Genomic DNA, 21,813 nt, shown 5'->3' on the forward strand with positions numbered 1-21,813 from the left:
AAGAATGTGCTTGAGTCCCCAGTGGCCACGGGAAGGAGCCGTGGAGGGTGGCCAGGGAGGTAGGGGGTGGGCGATTTCTGACCCCACGGCCTTGAGCTGCTCAATGATCATCCAAACCACCTTTAGGCACCAGCTCCCTGAGACGCCCTCTGGTGGGCAGGGGGAGAGAGACGCACAACCGAGCAGAAGCACCTTCCAGAGAAGTGATGTCGTGATTTCGCTGGGGAGACTGCTAGACGCCAACAGTCGTACAGACAGACAGGCACCGACAAGATGCTTTCAGATCCTGGGAAGGAACAATTGTTAAGCTGGGGAAGGTTTCAGGAAGCAATGTCATTTCAGTCCAAGCCTGAAGGATAAACAAGCTGGGTTTGGATACTGAGGAAGGGATCTTTAGAGACCTCCAGGATAGTACCAGAGGGGCGGGAAAGCACGGAGGTTTTCAGGGGACACCAGCACCCCTAAAGGTGCTACGAGGAAGAGCAGGGATAACAGTAAATGGCCTCTGTTCCCTGTGCCTGCCCCCATGGGCGGGGAGGGCGCCCCATCTTTCCTGAGTGTCCCCTGGACACAGGGCTTTAGGCCAAACTTTCCAGGATCTGAACCGACGTACGAGATGAAAACCACTTGGCCACCCCAGATCTGGGGTGTGGGACCGAGTGATGTGGAAAGAAAGGACGCTGGCTAGAGCCTGAACACCACTCAGAGGTCAAAGTCAATGCCATGGGAGGGAGGGATGGAAGTGGGAGAATGTTATGAAGCCTGATTTCTGCTTTTACAAAATGTCCTCTAACTGACAGGCATCAGATTTCCAAGCTCTGGCTCAGAGAGAGAGAATGCTGAAACCAATAATCGAGAGAGGGACTGAGGAAGCACTAGAGCTTTGGGGAAGCCACAGGAGGAGTTTAATCTCAGATGGGTTTGTTTTGAGCGCCTATTGGATCCCAGCGGGAAATACTCGGGGAGGCAATTCCCGCCCTCAGCAGGGAGATCTCAGCTGGGTGCAGGGCCCTGATGCATCATGGTGGAGTTCAAGGCCTGTGGGTGGAGATGTTCCCCACCCCTCACCCCCCACCCCGAGAAGTCTTAGATGTGAGGAGAGGGGAGAAGAGGGAAACCTAGGGAGCTGAGGGATGGGATGGGAAAGGAGTCAGCGCAGGCTGGGGATGGGCGGGGTGGGGGGGTTGGCTGTAACACACAGGGGTTGTGTTCCAGAAGCCAGGAGGAGATTCTGAGAGGTGAGGAGTCCGGGCCGGAAGGAGGGCTTTTGGGGCAGAATGTCAGAATGGCTTCAAGTCACCGGAGTGGAGATGTCTGCACCCAGAGCAATCTTGATTGACACCAACCCTTTATTGCTCATCAAAGACCATGAGGAGGAGGGTAGGAGTCCCTAGGGAGTTGGAAAACAGCCTCGGGGAAGGACAAGGGAGGGGTCGGGCTGAGATTGAGAAGCCAATGGAAGATTGAATTGTGGACTCCTCTTTTAACAATCATCGTAATGAATGGGTGCAGGAGCAAAAAACCCCGTATTCTCAACTTCTGGGTAGAAGGAAGAAAGAATTCACGTTTGTTGAGCAGCTTGTTAAAAATCAGAATTCTACCAAGCAAATGCAAAGATACGATGGGCTTTATTCAATGATTCATGAATCAGGCAGCAAGTAGAGGGGAGCTCCACTGAGCAAACCAAAAGAAAGCTTTTTGAAGGCAGACAGAGGGCATGAAAACAATGAACGGAGGAATTTATTAGCAAGAGCTACGAGTGCGTTATTTAGGCAATGTTGGCCTCCTAGAGGGAGCGGAAGTGGTCTCTCAGTAAATTTTCTGGTATCGACCAGAAAATTCCATGTTGTCTGCTGAAAGGTCATGTTCTTGGGAGATCCAAACTTCAGTTAACTTGAATATTAAATCTTGGTTTGCTGACTTAGCCTAAGTGACACCTGTGGTTTTCCTTCCAAGGTGGGGCTCCATGCCTGGTGCGTCCACGTTCTTCGATGTCTGGAGTGCACACTTTCACGCACCCACTGCCACCCAGGGAGAGAAAACTGAGGCCCCCAAGAGGCTCAGAGGTTTGCTAAACATCACCCAGAAAGAATGTGGTGAATCCAGGTCTGTCTGACACCTACACCTGTTCTTTTCCTACCACATTCAGGCATTTGTCCGAAAACTATTTATTGAAAACGTTCTACGGGTCAAGAATTGGAGGTTCAATGTCTGATCATGTGTCTTAGCCCAGCTGTCCAAAGGACAGCAACTATTTCACAGAAATGACAGTATTAAGGGACAGGAGGACATCTGCTGTCTAGACAAACCATACCGTACACATATTTCTTAAACTAGTAAAGCTTGAGGGAGGGATCCTGAACCCCAGGATATGTACAAAACTAGATTTTACTGTATTGCCTCAAAATGGCCCAACACAGTGGGTAAACCAAGGCATGAAGGGTTGAATCCTGGGACCACAGAACTGGAAGGAGACAAACTATACCCTAGAACACCTTCTTTTCAATGTTTTAAGTTCTCTGGTGTCAGGGACAGGTTGGGGGCAGGACCATGACCTGTGTGGTCTCTGATTCCTGTTTCTCCCCATGAAGACATTCCCTCACCTTCTATGCATTCCCCATGTTGCATTAGGGGTGACCAGATATTTGAGTAGCTCTAGGCCTCTTGCCTCTGGAGCATCCTCGGTTTAGGAGGGCTGTCTCCTCATCAGATCACTCTTGCTGGCTGGCACAACGTTTGTTTCACTGATAATAATTAGCAGGATCACATAAGATTGAGCTGTTAGGATGGTACTGATGTCTTCTTTTGGGACTTCGGAGTTCTGAACTACAAAGAGCCACTGTCAAAGCCTTGGGCTTGAGCCATACATCTGTCTCAATCACCGGTGTCCCATGTAACTTTTCTGCTCTATACGGCCTCAGGGTACCAATGGCAGCGTGCATCTTTCTTCCTATGGATCCCTTGCCTCTGGTCCTCAGAATGCTCACCCCACACCTTCCATAGGCTCTGTGTCAGCCAGTCCTCCAGGAGTGGTCCTCTCCCTTCCAAGGACTTTCAAAATCGATGCCCATTCACTAACTGGTCCTTCTGATAGATGCCCTCTCTTGCCTCAAATCAATGCAATGACATCGTGCTTTCTGGGGTGGGCTTCTGCAATGCTAGATAGAAGACATACATTCCTTGGGACAATGAGACCCCCCCACTCCGTTTTCCCCAGACTGTCGCTCATCACCTACCCTCCCTGCTCCTGTTGGGTGCCAAAGGCAGGTGGACAATGGAAGGGATTATGCTCCAGGAATGCACCCTGCCCACATGCCCTACGGAGTTCAGGGGAAGGTACGATCATAACACATGTTATTATGTTAATGCTACAAAAAAAAAAATCCAAGCAGTAGGTTTAACATGACCAGAAGAAGAATTCTATTTCAGACTGCCCTGTAGGTAAGACTTGCATTTGTGGTCATCGTCAACAAAGGACAGGGCAACTTGCTAAGTTGTCAGAAGCCAGCATTCCCAGATGGCATGATGGAGGGCACAGCTTCGGGAGTGTCAGGAAACTGCTGAGACAGGAAGGTCTATACTGTCTCGATACAAAACAGGCTGGAGGAGCCACCAGATAGGAAATTATCCAGGAATGACACATTTGATAATAAAGAACGGAAAGAATCTTGACATTCACTGGTTAGACAGTAGGAACTTAAGTCCCTTCTCTGACCACTGTTCTAAATCTTCATTTTAAAAGAATCACTGTCTATGTCTCCAAAGGCAAAGGGAACAAAAGCGAAGATGAACTTTTGGGACTTCATCAAAATCAAAAACTTCTGCACAGCCAAGGAAACAGTCAAGAAAACAAAGAGGCAACCCACGGAATGGGAGAAGATATTTGCAAATGACAGTACAGACAAAAGGTTGATATCCAGGATCTATAATGAACTCCTCAAACTCAACACACACAAAACAGACAATCATATCAAAAAATGGGCAGAAGATATGGACAGACACTTCTCCAATAAAGACATACAAATGGCTATCAAACACATGAAAAAATGTTCATCATCACTAGCCATCAGGGAGATTCAAATTAAAACCACATTGAGATATCACCTTACACCAGTTAGAATGGCCAAAATTAGCAAGACAGGAAACAACATGTTTTGGAGAGGATGTGGAGAAAGGGGAACCCTCTTCCACTGTTGGTGGGAATGCAAGTTGGTGCAGCCTCTTTGGAGAACAGTGTGGAGATTCCTCAAGAAATTAAAAATAGAACTTCCCTATGACCCTGCCATTGCATTCCTGGGTATTTACCCCAAAGATACAGATGTCGTGAAAAGAAGGGCCATCTGTACCCCAATGTTTATAGCAGCAATGGCCACAGTCGCCAAACTGTGGAAAGAACCAAGATGCCCTTCAACGGACGAATGGATAAGGAAGATGTGGTCCATATACACTATGAGTATTGTGCCTCCATCAGAAAGGACGAATACCCAACTTTTGTAGCAACATGGACGGGACTGGAAGAGATTATGCCGAGTGAAATAAGTCAAGCAGAGTGAGTCAATTATCATATGGTTTCACTTATTTGTGGAGTATAACAAATAGTATGGAGGACATGGGGAGTTAGAGAGGAGAAGGGAGTTGGGATAAATTGGAAGGGGAGGTGAATCATGAGAGACTATGGACTCTGAAAAACAATCTGAGGGTTTTGAAGGGGCGGGGGCGTGGGAGGTCAGGGTACCAGGTGGTGGGTATTGTAGAGGGCACGGATTGCATGGAGCACTGGGTGTGGTGCAAAAATAATGAATAATGTTATGCTAAAAATAAAAAATAAATTCAAATAAAATAAAAGAATCACTGTATCTCACATGAACCTGTGAATTCTGTCACATAATTTTATAATTATTTTGCTCATATAGACAAGTTCTTCCCAAAGGCTAATTGTCTGTGGCCCCAAACAGCTTAGTGGTGGCTCGGTGTCAAAGGAATATCCAATGTGTCCCTCCTCTGGGCGTTCCCCTCCTCCCCTAGACCCAGGCAACCTGTGCCCCCATCTGTGAGCATCTGAAAAACATGCCCTTGAGTGTCCTTGAGTGATTTCCCCCACTTCTCTCAATTTTTTCAGGCTTGAGTGTCCCTGTCACACAATTACAGCCTTTAGTATATTTGAAAGCAGCTTCTCAGGGATTACAACACACGTCAAAGTTCATTTCAAACTTGTTACAAAGTGGAGAGGGGCCTCTAAACAGACATTTCTCTCTTGGTAATGACACGTTACTGGGGAAAAAGTAAGGAGGCAATCATCATTAAGTGGGACACAGTAAATGATGTCAGCTTCGACTTCTTGCGAGACTGGTTCAAGGCCATTAATCAGCTCCCAAGGCTGACTATCAGCTGGGTGGATTTTCGATGCCAGGCTTTTAAGCTCATTAAAATAAATCAGAAAATTGCTAGAGCATTTGATCAAGACTCTAAATTATTCCCAGAAGCAGCAGCCACTCAAACAGGCCACTGACTTTTGACCCGATATAGAGTTAGGACAATTTTCTTTCTAATATGTACCATCTCTTGTGTCTGCTCCCTAAGTGGAAGTCCGGGATGTTTTATCTGTGGCTAAATGCAGACTGTGGAATGAACAGCACATATTGGCTATGGAGCTTGAGTAAGCCATCCCTCAGAATGGGGTCCATGAACCCAGCTATGGGTCGGAGGCAGTGTTGGGCCACAGTGATGCCTTGGCGAGGGGGTATGCCTCCATTTGGCACTACTGGAGGTCAAGTCCATGCTGCCGTCATGGAGATGAGGATCGGTCTGAATTCAAACTCCCGCTTTCCCACCTCTTGACCAGCCAGCCCGCCAGCCACAGGACAAACACACACAAACTCCTGCTCTAAAGCAAAACAAAGCCAAACTGGGAAACTAGCTGATGTTTTACCAATGTACATGATGCCATCAGACTCTGAGGCTGGTAGAATGAACCAAGGAAAGAAAGAGGCATAAACACAGGAACCAGGTTTCTATTTCTACTTCTAGGACAAACCTCATTATTTCACGGGGGACTTACTTCTTCCCAGATCAGAGCTGTTGTCTCCCAAACATGCCTGGTCCAGGACACATGAGTACAGGATACATCATTTCCTGGAACCAGACAGCAGGGAGATGCTCTCTGTCCTGCCGCCAAGTTCTTCTTTTTGTGACGAGGACACGTTCCCCCACTTCTGAGTCCTCATCCCTGCTCATCTGAGCCAGACAAACTGGAACAGCTCTTGGGGCTCTCTCCATTGGTAAAATGAACTCATTAGGGAGAAATCCATCTCCTTCCAATAAAGAGTCCTCAAATACAAAGGCATGTTCTCAGCTCTTAAGGGCTTTAGACTCCTGCTAAATAAGATGAACTAGCGCTAGCACCCGCTTCTCAGCAGGAGGGATCTGCTCCCCCTGGGAGCCTTCCCGGACGTCGCGCGATGCCCTGGGCCGGGCAGGGCCCTGCAGACCTCTGCATACAGATGTTGCCTGGTGAGGACATGGGTGCTGATTTAGATGCAGGAGACCAAGGGCTGGAGGGGATGGGGATTCCAGATGACACTGTTCAGGGAAATTCTTGTGACCGGAGCATATTTCAGAACACAGAGCCAAACGGATGACTCTTCTTGGTCACGCACTACAGTTGTATAAATAAGAAGTAGATTATTTGTTTCCATCAATTTTGATATTAGGTGATACAAATAGTGAATCAGTTCGAGGGGATTGTGAAAATGGACAATAAAGTTAATCCCAGATGCTGTTGGATGCCGACCTCTCCTCTCCCCTTCACCTTTCTCCTTCATCCACATCCACGCAGAAATTGGGAAAAGTAACTATTCACTTTCCTCGGTTCCCCTATAACCACTAATGGTCAAGGGAGATGGTTCAGGCCAGCGAGACATAAACAGAAATTTGAGGGCCTCTGGGAGTCTTGTTGCTTTCCTTGTATTAGCAGAGTTAGTGACTCAGAATCTATTCCCTCAAACATTACATACTACCCGGAGACAGGGCAGCCATCTTTCAACCACAAGACAAAACCCATAAGGATCAAAGGCCAACAAATTAAGAATGATACAGTGGAACGAGAGGGAAAACCTGAGTTTTGATTGGTACATCGAGCTTCCCAGCTGGTGCCAACAATTGCCTGTCTCTGGATGTCTGCTTGTTTGAGTGCAAACGGTAGCATTTGGGGACAGTTGTGTGCAGGTGAAAATATCCCCGAAAACATAACCTTTATTCCCAAGGAGAGGGCAAGAGAGCATTCCTCAAAAATCCAGTTCTGGAGCGTGTGGGTGGCACAGTCAATCATCCAATCCTTGGTTTCGGCTCAGGGTGGTATCGGGCTCTGCACTCAGCCAGGAATCTGCCCTGGACTCTTTCTCCCTCTTCCTCTGCCCACCTCCCCCAAAAATAAATAAATAAAATATTTTTTAAAAATTTGATTCCATTGAGTACACTAAATTTCCCTTCAAGCTTTAGCCTGTGTGTAATGGGTCTCCCTTTTACATTTGTTTAATTGAATTTTTTGCTTTTCTTCTTCTTTTCTTCTTTATTTAAGTGCAGTTGACACACAGTGTTAAATTTGCTGCCGGTATCCAACATGGTGACGAGACAATTCTGTATCTAATACTATACTCAGAAGTGTCATTGTTTCTATATTTAAGGGAGTGATCTAAGTATAAATTGTAACAATTTTCCAGTTAAATTCAGAACTTAATCTGCTCTGCCCAGATGAGTTTCATGAATAATAACGTTAGAGTCATGCCTTGCTTTGCAATGCATTTTGGTTTTATCATATAATATGCTACATCCATAATTAACCCTGTGATGAAGGTTAAGAAGATCGTTCTGCCTCCGTTTTCAGTACGATGGGGCTATGATTACCTTCCCTTTATCCCTCCCCAGGACATTTTATGGTTCTCGATTTAAGTCTGTAGGTTGAAGAGCTCCTTAAGAAAGCAGGGTATGACACACACACGGCAGCTTTACAGGATTTTGAAGAACAACTGTGATCCTGAGATCCCGAGAGACTGGGCGAAGAGAAATGCACTTCTAATTAGAATTAGAAACACACTTCTAATTAGAACGCACTTCTAATGTGCGTTCCAGGAACTCTCTAACCAGAGTCGTCTGCAGTCAACCCAGGCAAGTAAACAAACAATAGAATAACATTCATCCATTCCAGGGATTGGCAAGCTACGGCACACGGGCCAAATCTGGACCACAACTCTATAAATAAAGTTTTATTGGAGAATGAGGAGGTATCACCCCACAGCAGTCAGAATGGCTAGAATCAAAAAGACAGTAACAAGTGCTAGCCAGGATGTGGAGAAAAGGGAAGCCTCGTGCACTGCTGGTAGGAACGTCAACTCATGCGATCACTGCGGAAAGGAGCAGGGACATGCCTCAAAAATTACAGCTACCATATGACGCAGCGATTCCACTGCCCGGCATTTACCCAAAGAGAAGGAAAACACTCTTTCAAAAAGATATATGCATCCCTATGTTTCCTGCAACATTATTTCCAACAGCTGAGATACAGAAGCGACTCGAGTGTTCATTGATAGATGAATGGATAAAGACGTGGTGTACATACACCCAGTGCAATATTCCGCAGTCACAAACAGGAATGAGATCGTGCCATTTGAGCCAACATGGATGGACCTAGAGGGTGTTATGCTAAGTGAAGTAAGTCAGGGAAAGACAGATACTATATGTGCGTGTGAGACTATATGTCTCATGTGCGGAATGGGGGGGGGGGGAACCAACAGGCTCTTAAATACAGAGAACAAACTGGTGGCTGCCAGAGGGGAGGGAGCAGCGGAAAATGGGAGAAGATCAAGGAGGCTAAGAGGTACGATCTTCCAGTCATAAATTAAGTAAGTCACAGAGATGAACAGTACAGCAGAGGGGATACCATCTGTAACATCGTGGCAACCTCGTACGGGGACCAGTGGTGGCTGTGCTTACTGTGGGGCGCCCTGAATAGTGGACAGAATTGTTAAATCAGTATGTTAAATCAGTATGTTGTGCACTGGAAACTGACATAACATTGTGTCTTAATTATACTTCAATAAAATCTGTGGATATGTAGATAAATATATATTTATATCAATATCATATATTTATCTCAATAAATAGTATATATTTATGTATATAAGTATATATATATATAAATATACAATACAGCTTTAATTGAACACAGTCATACTCGGTAACTCCCATACAGTCCATGGCTGCTTTCAGGCTACAACAGCAGAGTTGAGAGAAGAAATGATCCTAAAATATTTGTTACCCTTCCCTTCCCACAAAAGGCTCGCTGAACCTTGATCTATTCTGTTAATCCAGGTTACCAGGGACAAAGGTAATGGATCTATACTTGCATAGCGTCCTTCTCTAAAATTCAGCTTTGGAGGGCACCTGCGTGGCTCGGTCAGTTAACTGGCTGACTGCTCAGGTCATGATCTCGTGAGATCGAGTCCCGCGTCGGGCTCCACGCTCAGCGGTGAGTCTGCTTGGGATTCTCTCTCTTCCCCTGCTCTGCATGGATGCTCTCTTTCTCACACAAATACATAAATACATAAGTCTTTAAAACATAAATACATAAATATTCACTTTGGAAACATCTACTTTATTTACAACACCTGTTTCATGTATAATTTTATTATTTTATTCCTGCATGAAGAGATGACTGTACAGAAAATTCTAAACCAAAAAAAGCTAGATGACCTATTTCATCCCCTTCATAATGAAAAGGACAGGAAGAAATAACATACATAACCTATCCAGACAATGGCTAGAATTGTACATGAGAAACTTTGTCACTAGTAGAAAACTGATTTTAAAGACTATATTCTTGGTAAAACTCAGATCAGCCAACTTTAAGCCTGAGCCATTGAACTTGGCCAAAGGGGAAGGGGGAGAAAAACAAAAGGAAACTTTGGGTCCGGCTATAAAAGAAAAGTCTGGAGAGGCAGATGTTATAATCAAGAGAATTTGATGAGGACAAAAGCTAATTGATTAATCAGCTCTTCACAATAAATTTTAAAAGGGAAAGAATTTATCCTGATGAAAATCAACTTTTGAGAAATTAGAATGGAAAATGTTTCATTAACTTTAGAAAAATAAAAATGATTTAACTACTCTATATAATAGAAATTGATTAGTGAATTAAATGGGCTGAAGGGGTTTTATCCCAGAAAATAAAATTTTCAATGAAAATTCATCAGGAGTCACACAGATTTGAATTCAGCATTCTTGTTTAAGAGGGCACATTCTCGGGGGTCCTCAGTTTGTTTGGGGGGTGACTCCCTGGTTGGGGAATGGCCCTGGAGAGGCCTGGGCTTCCGTTTCTGTGTCAGCTGAGGGAGGCGTCCTGAAAGCAGATACAGATAGTACTGTTTTCCAGATCTATTTTCTCTACTCACACCACCTTACACTTGTATTACTACAGCAAGGTGGCCGGACTCCACATGTTTGCTTTGGCACCCATGGGGTTGGGAAAAGTCTACAGGGGACAGTGCTGCTCACCACTTAATAAGTTTAGATAAGGAATGGCTGTCCAATGGGGAAAGGCTGTCACCCTTTTCCCACTGAAGTTCCCTACAGGTGATAACAGAAACACCATCCTTACGGGCCCGAGATGTACCTCTTGCGAAAACCGAGTTCCAGAAATAGTGTTTATGCAACAATCTCTTCTTCCATGGAAAACATAGCAAAGAAATTTGGGGGACAGAAATCTGTGGAGGTGCCTTCCTGCCGCGAACAGGAAGGAGTGGAGAAGTCGGGGCGCAGTGGGGAGGCCAGCCGTGGTAGGAGTGCCAGCACAAGCTGCCAGCCAGAACCAGCCCTGTAGCAGAGGCCGGGACTCCTGGGTCACCTCTCAGGCCTCCCCCAGGCGTTGTGGGTATAGCCAGTTGACTGTCCTGTATGAAGAGAAGAAGCCATGACAGTTAAAGCAACTTCTTACTAGAGGAACAGGCTTATAAATGGCTCCATGGCAAGTGGTCAAGCAGTCTGGACAGTGGAACTTGGCTCCAGATGTCATACTATGAGCCAAGATGGGAGAGGGCTCTATTTGGTTTACGCGTACGATATTTAAAAACAAACAAACAAAAACATTGAGTGGGTGGGACCACTTCCCCTACTTTATCCAGAGTAGGGAGCCCGACGGGTGAACAAATCTCTTCTCACATAGTGTCCCAGCATCCCTGCTCCGTATTTCGATGAAGAATTCAATCTGTGTATGTTCTTCCATAGAGCCTTACTGGGGGAGCACAGCCCCTGTGTCTCCCCAGGTCTTGTTTTTTTTTTTCACCTCCTGACGTTCCCTGGATCTCAGCATGTTTCCAAGAAGACACTCCAACACTCCAACTCTCTGAGTAAGGAGTGAGGAATTTGGATACGAGATCTGAAAGTCCTCCCTTCTCCCTCTGTCCTGGGCAGTAATGTCATTGATGACTTTCTGGAGTCAAGGTTGCATTGGAGATGGTGAATGATTGGACTTTCTGAGAAGGTCCCAGGAAATTGGCACCCTGATAGGCATAGGAGAGCCCTAAAATCACACCAGTGGTGCTCAGGTATGATACTGAGCTCAAAAAAAGATAATCCCTCCTCCTAAAGATTCTGGGCAAAGGGAAAATATAATTCTCCTCAGCTCCCTGCTCCAGACATTGTGACCAGGCACAGTGACCACCTGTGCCAGGAACTGTGTCCCATATTTAAACCCATTTGAGTGATTTCTCAGGCCAGAGCAGAGAGACCATCACGTAACACCAAGCACGGAAATTATGAATCCCCGGGGTCTTCCCCAGGAGTCCAAAGCCCAACTGTACTCTCTGAGTTATTCCACGATCATAAATTAAAACTATCAATCAGACTGTCAGTAAATATTTACCAAGCACTTATAAAATGGCTACAGTTACAAAGGAGATTAGGAAATTGAGAGAGAATCCGACATACAGTTTTATGCCAGGAAGTATGAAAACCTACGTGACAGTGACAATTCTCTAGCAAAATTCAAACCATCAGTACAGGCTCAGGAGGTCCTAGAAACCTCAAGTAAGTAACTGAGGGGCACACGACAGAGTTCTACTGAGTTCTGTCCTCCAGAAAGACACCGTGCCTGCCGGGGAAAATGGCAAGTTCTATCCACTTCTGAGTGCCCAACAATCCTCATCTTCTCTCAGTAATTACTGAGCACGTCTTCTGTATCAAGTCTTGATCTGGCCCTGGGAGGCACAACACAGAAAGTTCTCCAGCCTTCCGGGCTCTTACGTCTGCCTGGAGAGGCGCTATTTATGTCACCCGTGAGATCATAGCAACAACTCTAAGAGGCTGCCACTTCCTAAGCACCTTTGAGGGGCAGGTCACCCTGCTGCTTCACGTCCCTTCTCCATAACAGGGTAGAACATACTCTCAGCACTGTAACTCTTTGGGCACAGGTGTTCTTCTGGCTCTGGTATCATATACTCTGGAATTAGGTCAGGGAACTGATTGGGCTGATTGTTATCCTCTCTGCAAGCCCCAGGAGAACAACTCTAGTCTCAAAGGTCATGATAAGTGTTTTATGATGACACCAGTGTGCTGTCCACCATGAAAGGGCTGCTGGGGATGTGGGTTTCAGCCGGGTGGCTGGGGAGAGCGCTAGCTCTGCTGGGCTGACAGCAAGCAGAAGCGCAATGGTGATCTGACCCTCCACCTGACCCTGAGCCGAAGGTCTCTATCTTGTGTGCTTTGTCCACCCTCTCCCTCTCTGCGCTCCACACTGCCCTTTGGCCTCCACTGGTCATCTCTCCTGGACTTTCATCCATGGCCAGCAAGAGGCTGATGGCGCCCAACTAGTTCAGCACAGCTGCCCTGTGCTCCCGGGTAATGTTTCTGACACACGGAGGGCCCTGTAAGGACAAATTCAAATGAAATCATGAGAGACTCCATTCTTCCTGTTGAGAGTGGGGGAAGGGATCTCCCCTCCCCCATCCACTTTCTCAGAACACTTACCTTAGAAAACTTGGTGCTGTCAATCCAATCCTCTTCTTTTTGAAACAGAAGCAGGAAGGGCCAGAGCTTCTTATGTCCCAGCCCCTGGGTGCCGTATGTAGGAGCCTAAGCTGGGGAGGGGGTGGCTCCCCCACTTCCTGTCGTAATGTTGTGAGAAGCATGTCTTCCCTTCAATTAGCAGATGGTCACGCCAGTCACCAGGTAAAGTGCAATGAACTCTGCATGAGCAGGAGGGCCATCATGTCCTCTTCCTTGAGGACTAGTTGTCATCTGTCTTGAGAGCACGTGTGTCATGGTGGTATCTGCTGGCCATCTTTTTGTGGATTCCCTGTGATGCCCATCACATGTGGTTTAATGCCTCTTCACTCATAAAAGTATCTTTTTGCTCTCTTGTTTTGTGGAGAGAATTACCAGGTTGGGAGAAGACTCTGTTTTTTAATTAAATGTCCCCCAACAGAGTCCCATAACTGCTTGTCTAAGGCATGCATGGCTCCCCCACATGTCCCACAGGTCACCTTGCTAGACTTCCTGCTTTCTGGCCCCACAGCTCCCTCCCATCTGTTGGTCCTGCCGCAGGCAGTGAGGTCTTTCTTCGGTGTAAATCCCATCACATTCCCTCTAGGAGCAATGCCTCCAAAGGTGGTCCATTGTAGTTAGTGACAAATCCGAGAACTCACCACGTGGGTAAGCCCTAAGTACACCCCCCCCCACCTTATCCTCTTGGGCTCCAGCCACTCTGACCTCATTCCTGTCCCCTGAACCCAGAAACCACCACCCGGCATGATTTCTTCCTCAATCTGGGAGCAGGGGCTCATTACTCACTGATCAGTTCAAATCTCACGTTTCAGAGGCTTCTGTGAGCACCCCAGAGGGACACCCTGCCCCACACCTTATCCCCTGACTCCCCCTTAACTTCCTCCTACTGGGGATCATTGTATGAAATCATAGGGTTTATGTATTGAATTCTGGGCGATGAGTCTCTCAGGACTGATTTTATTCGTGGCAAGAGTTCCACATCTAGAACAGTGTCTGGCCACAGCTGGGTCTCCAGAATTTCTGTGTCCACCAAGGAGCAGTGTCCCTGGCTTTCTTGGTGATCTGGCCCACAGCACAAGAAATTTAGAGAGGTACCCAAAGCCAGAGGTACCTAAAAGCCAGGTTGGTCTTTTAAAATCCCTCCTCTTTTCGTGAAAATGCCTTCTGATTAAAATGATAGAAAGTTTCTATCAACTCCTAAACTCAGCTCTTTACTAGATGTTTCCAAGCACACTTTCATACATTCACCAGGTTTCAAACAAACAAACAGACAGACAAACAAAAAATCTACTGTATTTTTTTGTTAAGAAGGTTCTATGTCCATGTTGGAGCCCAGCAGGAAGCTTGAACTCACAACTCTGAGTTCATGCCCTGAGCCGAGCTCAAGAGTTCAATGCTGAACATACTGAGCCATCCAGGTGCCCCAACAAATAAAAATTCGAAAGGCTAAAGCTTGTGAAAGCAAGCGCCTGTGAAAATTACCATCAGGAACCCCCAGCCAGCACCCTTAGTCCTAAGGCTGCTTTTCTTACTAGGGGACTCGTTTGCACTTACTTACGCCTGAAGAGCTGTCTCAATGGCTACAAAGTGATAAACCCACTCAGGCCAAAATGACATCTTTGCTACTGTTTGAAAATGGGAAGCTTTTGCAGGATTGACGTTTCCTCTGGAAAACTTGCCAATGCAGTTGAGTTGGGGTGAACTCACCTGATCATGTGTAATTCCAAAGCTGCCCTACTCCAGGCTCTGCCTGCTGGTGACATCTGGTTGGATGGGGCCACTTGAGAGCCACTGTGAAGGAAACCAGAGTCTTCCTCTTGGCTGGCCTGTCACTAGGCCAACCCCATGCCCTCTCTTCCATCTTGTCTTTGGAAAGACCATCTTCTGGAGACTTGTCCTGTCAATCATTCTGAGACCACCACCCCCATCTGCAAGGTAGGGGGAGGGCTCAGGTAGAAGCTTGGGTTTCACTTCTATGATACCATAAGGAGCTGAGCTCGGGGCTCTCGAAGCTTCTCATGCCCTCTCTTGCAGGGGGCACGTGTGTTTTCTAGTTCTTTTGTGTGCACGATCCTCTAACCAGTGGGGTCGCGGGCACGCGCTAGAGTTTGCGCAAAGGTGTTTGCATTATGTTTGTTTCACTTAAATCCCCTATGCTTTCTTCACAGTACCCAGAAGGTGGAAGCCATCCTGGTATCTTCTGGTGAGTGAATGGATCAGCAGGGCGCCATGAGCGGACTATCACTCAGTTTTAAAAGGAAGGGAATCCTGACCCAGGCTACAGCATGGAAGGACCTTGAAGACATGATCCTGAGTAAAATAAGTCATTAGCAAAAGGATGAATACTGTATGGTCCCACTTGTAAGAGGTCAGATTCATAGTAACAGAAAGCGGGTTGGTGATGGCCAGGGCCTGGGGGACGGGGAATGGGAAGCTACTGTTGCACGGGGGCAGGGTTTCAGTTTGGGAAGATGAGAAGGTTCTGGAGCCGGATGGGAGTGATGGTCATCCAACACTGTGACCGTCCTTAAGGCCACTGAACCGTACACTTCAAAATCGTTACCACGGTCACTTTCACGTGACATGTATTTCACCCTAAAAAGACTCCAGGAAATAATTTAATTCATAAATTCTATAAATAATTGGCTTTGCTTATCGTCTGAACAAAAGAGCAGAGCCAGAGGCACGCTGCAGGGAAAGGTGGGTAATAATCCCATGACTCACGGGCTCAGAAAACTGCACTCAGGCCTGGGCTCACTGTCTGGGGGCCTCCCACCCTCTTGTGGGACGCAGCTCACTGCCAGTACGACCCACCCCCTGCAAAGAGCTCACTCAAGACTCCCACCCACCTGCTCCCTCCCACCCTGGCCTCCCTGCCCCAGCCCCTGGGAGGTTGACTGACATGAATGAGGCCATCAGTCTCCCTTGGTGGACGTTCAGTTGGTCTCGGCAGTGGAGGAGATCATCCTTACTGGTCCTGCAGTCCCCGCTACCTGTAGGAGTCCCTCCCCGGGTTATGCCCGCTTCTGTCAACTCCTGCCCCTCCCGGATGGGGACGTTCTAGAGGGGCCCTGTTGCTCCAAGCCCCAGGGAGCTGTTCAAGCTACTGTGTCTTTTCCTGCCCACATCCTGGTGAACAGTTCATTGATGAAAATCTTCTCGGTTGTCCCAGTGGGGGTACCGCCTACTTCTTCCCAGGACCCTGACTACACTATTTAAAAGAAAAACGCCTCGCATACATTTAGGGGATCTTGAAAAAGGATATCAAAACGTAAAGAAAGACAATACCTTAAACCCAAAGAGTTTGCTTTGATGTGGCCGAGAACACGCGTGTTGTTCAGTGACACCTAGTAACACTCAGTTGTACTCAGCTCGGCTTCCAAGTTCCTGAAGCAAATTCAGTCTTTACATATAAAGGTTTATCGCAAAGTTGCTGTTGCAGTTGTTAATGTGATGGATTTCTCCTCATCTGGGTCTTGGTCCAAAAAATTCTTTCAAACATCCTCATTTGGCCAGGATTTGCACAACATCGGGAGCACAGACACTGGTCTGAACCACAAACGGGGGCTGAGCAAGGAAGAGATCTGTTACTCAGGCGTTCACGGTTAAATGAAATGTTTTCTCCAATCCCGATTTCTCTTTCCCGAGTCAGCCACACACTGCTATAGTGTCTAATGTAATTCTTCAAGTAGCATTTTGGGGCCAAAATGCAAAATGAAGAGGCTCTGTTTTCTGATGGGGCCACAAGGTTCGCCCTGGACAAAACCGGCAGCATCCCTGGAGACTGCCGAGGGCTTGGGTCACTTTTCAGCACCTGGACCCCTGTGGGTCTCAGGTAGAATCTGGAAGGGCTGTTAGTGGGAGGTTCTGCCTTCCCTAGGCTCAGGGGCCACCACCTGGAGTTGGAGTCCAAAGCACAGAGGTATAAGCTGTGGGGATGGTTGGCTTCCAGTCACCCCGACTTCTGACCCTTCTGTGAGAATGTTTCTATTCTCAGCTTTTTCTTTTCTGAAGCTTTTATTTTATTTATTTGAGGCAGAGAGAGCACACACAAGCAGGGAAGAGGGGCAAAGGGAGAAGCAGACTCCCCACTGAGCAGGGAGCCTGATACGGGGCCAGATGTGGGGCTGGATGCGGGGCTCAATCCCAGGACCCTGAGATCACAACCAGAGCTGAAGGCAGACGCTCAACCAACTGAGCCACCCAGGCGCCCCTCTGTTCACAGCTCTTGGGTCTCCCCCAGTTCCTGCTCATCTCCATACCCGTTTTTCTCTCCATTTACCCATTTTCTGGGTTTCCCGAGCTCTTTTGATAAATACCTTTCTGCCTCATTTATGCAGATCAATCTGCACAGCTTACAGGAGAACCTTGACCTGCAAGGAGCCATCTGCATGGAACACGGCGTGTGCAGGGACACCCGAGAACCTCCCATGGAGATTACAGTCAGTACCATCACTATTATTAACATCCAAGTCACATTTGCAGCACATAACTTTATGAAACTTTATCAGGGGCAAAATTAAGCACAGAACTTACACACATCTTCTTTTTATAAGCAGCTTTATTGAGCTATAATTCACATATTATGCAATTCACCTATTTTAAGTGTACGATTCAACGATGCTTAGTATGGTCACGACTGTGTGCAACCATCACCTCCATCAATCTCAGCACATTTTCCTCACCTCAGAGAAACCCCAGATCCTATAGCTAGCACCCCACTTCTATCCCACCCCCCACTCTCCCCCAGCCCTTGGCAACCACTAATCTAGTTGCTGTCTCTACAGATTTTCCTGTTCTGGACGATCATACGAATGGAATATGGAATAGCTTAGTCCATTGGGTGTCTGTAACAAAAATACCACAGACAGTGGGGCGTCACCAACAAACAATTCTTACAGTTCTGTAAGCTTGGGAAGTCCCAAGATCAAAGCACAGTGTCTGATGAGAACCCATTTCTTGACTAAGAGATGGCCATCTTATTCCTGTGTCCCCAGTGGTGAAGGGGACGAGGGAGCTTTCCTGAACCTCTTTTCTAGGGCGGTCCTTCCATTTGTGAGTACTCCACCAGCAAATCGAATCACACTGAGGGTTAGGTCTCCACCTATGACCTGGGGCCACGGGGAGGGGACACAGACATTCTTCAGTCCACAGCATCTAATACATGGATTTTTGTGATGGTTCTTTCACGGGGGCATAATGTTTTCATGTTTCCTCCATGTTGTGCTGTGTGTTGGGTTTCATTCCTTGTCATGACTCTCCCGTATTCTACCGCATGGACATCCCAAATTCTGGTTATCCACTCATCAGTTGGTTCACACTCTTTCTACCTTTTGGCCATTATGAATAATGTTGCTATAGACACCCATGAACAAGGTTTTGCGTGGACATATATTTTCATGGGGTAGGGGATATGCCTAGGACTGGGATTACTGGGTCACATGGTAGCTAGGTGTAACCATTTCAGGAACAACTAGACTATTCTCCAAAATCGTGAAACGGTTTCGCATCCCACCAGCTCCCACAGTTTGTAATTGCCTAAATTAAACAGGAAACTATATTTATACATTAGTTATAATAATCGAACCCATGACCGTATTAGTTCATATCATAGTACTCAGATGAAAAAAGTCCTATCCAAAATGAGCAATTCTTGTGTTCCTCAGTGTCCTCCAAGCTAGGAGTCAGTGACTTTATAAATTCTCTTTTCATGGGAGCCTAAGCTAATAAATCCTTCTGAAAGCTGGAGCATAAGGACTGCTGTGAGATTTTATGAAAGCCATTAGCTCAAAGGAGACAAATCGTTCTTTTCCTGAGCCATTTATCCGGGCAAAAGTAGCATGTGTTTGCAGCCTAATGGCGCCTTCCCACTGTGGGAGAAACCGTTTATGAGTATCTGAAAATGGTGTGTCATAAAGACGGACTGAGACGTGACAAAAGATGAGACGCACGACGCACGAAGAGTTGCTGAAGATAAACCTTCACAGCAAGAAGAAAAGGGGGGGATTAAATAAAATCCATGTCAATTTCTGCATATGCAGCTGGACCGTATGATGCAGGAGAGAGCTCCCATGAGATATTTGTAATTAGATTAATTATTTTAATAGGCCCAGCAATGTTGTGGAGAATAAAAAAATCTCTACAATGATTTTCTTTTTCTTTTCTTTTTTTTTTTTTTGCTACAGGAAAACATCACAAACTACCAGAGACTGTCTTTCCTCCTACATGGTGGAAGCTGCTTTAGGACATTACTCTGCATTATCCATGCCCAGAGCCACGTGACTTGTTGGCAAAGTCTCTGCCAACGGGCGCCCTGGAGCTTTGGGCCTCCCTTACCCCAACCTCCCTAGATGTGAACTCAAAGTAAAATCAAGGTCCAGGGTCCTTGGTTTGATTTCATAGTAAATCGGAGGTCTGTCTTCGAGGCTAGGCTGGACTGACCCCAGGACCCTAGGACAGGCTGTATAATGGTGAAGCCTTCTGGACTGGGGACGATCCAGGACAGTTGCGTGTTCTGCTGGGATCTTCTGGGATACTTGCTCTGGTCTATCAGAGGGTGTCTGACATGGTGCTTGGACTTAGGATGGTAGGATCCTTCAGACCCAGAACAAAACCCCCATAGCATCTCTGGAAAGGAGGGAAAGAGTCTCCCAGACTTGCCCTAATCTATGTTTCCTCTGAATGCTCTAGAGGAGAATCAGGGGAGGATTAGTAGCTGAGACAACAGATCTTCTGCAGAGGAATTAGGGTCAGGACAATGTCTACCCTCACAGAGCCAACGGAGCCAATACCACAAGCACGGGAGCCTCTCTAGCTCTCGCATGCTGCGTCCTCATCCAAGCCAGGAGGCCCCAGCAATGCCAGGGACCGCCCTGTACGAGCCCCTGCGGCCTCCTGTGTCTCCCTGGGGAGTGCTTGTGCAACCCTGGACGGAGCCTTCCCCAAAGCTCACTAAACGGACACTTTCCATCAGTTCTGAAGACTGGCAGCTCAGACCAAGTGTAATTTGATTTAGAAAATGATGTGTAACGGGGGTATTTTTTCAACACTAAATCCCAAACCAGAGTATTTTTGCCCCCAGTCGTGCTCAGTTATGAGCTGCCTCATGACTGTCCCATTCATCCCACCATAGTTACGGTCTCATGGGAGGTGTGTTGGTGAGCTTTTGCTACATAACAAACCCCCGGCAGCTTAAGGGCTTTACAGAACATGTGTTTTCCATGAGTCTGTGGCTGGCCTTTTACATGAGGCTCAGCTGGGCTGTCCTGCTCTGGGTGGGCTCTGCTGTTTGGCCGTGAGCCGGCTCGGAAGGAGACAATGGAGCTGGGATGGTTGCGACAGCCGGCAGAGAGGGCTGCACGCTCTTTCCCTGCAGCCCCTCCCCCGCCCAGCAGAACACTAGCAGGCTTGTGCATGTGGTACCAGAGGAGTTCTCGGGACCAGAGCAGGAGTCCCAAAGGGTCCAGAGCCCAGGCCGGGCTGGTGGGGGTGGGGAGAAGCTGAAGGTAAGAACGGAGCTCCCAGGTCTGAAGTCATTGCCTCCACCAGCCCCAAGACTCCTCTCGGTTAACCCTGCGGAGAAAGAGCAATGGAGGAAACACTTCCAGATGTTTGCAGGAGACTCTGAAACCAGTATGCTGTGCACCAGGTTCTGCGTGCATCCACGGGGCAGACGGCCTCACAGGGGCTCCTGTGGGTCCCGGAGAAGAATGGCACCAAGGCTGTTTGGGTAGAGGGAAGCCTGCGAGCCTGCTCAGATGCCAGGACCTGAATATCACATGGAAACAAGCCAAGGGTGCCCACAATTCCTCGTCGCAAGCAATAGTTGCTACTTAAAGCAGAATGTTTATTAAAGGGTACAGGGAGGTCACAGTTTCCAACGAAGCCAGCGACCCAGGCTTGGGAGGAACAAAGCCAGCAGTGATGCTCAGCGCCATCGCGGGGCTGCTTTGGAGAAAGGCCATCTTCTCAGTCACTCGCCGGCAGAGACCTCATTCCTCAGGCCCACATGCTAGAGGCTCACACAGGATGCTGACACACAGACACCAAAAGCTTCCCACGCAGACCCTAAAGACCAGAATGCCTTCACCACCGCCTCGCTCTCACAACACACGAAACAAGTTCCTTCTCTCCCGCTTCTCCAGCTCTCGCTCTGAATCAGTCTCATGTGGGGACCTCTAAGGAGCAGAGCCTGAGTCATGTAGCCCCAGACAGCCAGGAAGACCCGGGAATAAGTTCTGTTCCCATCCCTGGAAGATGGGATTTATGAAATGGGATTTATGAAACTCTCCAGTTGGAAGAAGGGAGTTCAAATGACACTGCGCAGCCCAAACATGGCAATTTCCACTGGAGGGGGAGGCATGGCTAAGACTCAAGAGTCACTTCCCCTGGCATTGTCCTGAGCAGGCAGGGGACGTGTTGGGGTGGCTGAAAGAGCCGAGAGCCCAGCCAGGGAAGGGAACCGAGGGCCAGAGATTGAGGGGGCCTGGAGAGACCCCGGTGGAGGGGCTTCCATCAGGGAAAAATGGAGCCATGCTGCACCGCCAGGGAATTACAAAGCATTGTCCACGATAAAAAAAAAAAATCGAAATGCAAACTCAGTGAGAAAGGAGGTGAATTCCCAGGGCCCCAGAGGCCCCACCCCAATGCCCCAGATAAGTCAGACACCCCGCCAGAGCTCCCCACCTCCCCAACTGCTGCAGGTGCCACTGTTGGAAAGAAGAAGGGAGAAAAAGACCGTTGAATCAGCGGAGAGACTGA

Source organism: Mustela putorius, unplaced genomic scaffold (genome assembly GCF_011764305.1).
Source record: "Mustela putorius furo isolate JIRA1106 unplaced genomic scaffold, ASM1176430v1.1 tig00001075_pilon_pilon_pilon, whole genome shotgun sequence".
NCBI lineage: Eukaryota > Metazoa > Chordata > Mammalia > Carnivora > Mustelidae > Mustela > Mustela putorius.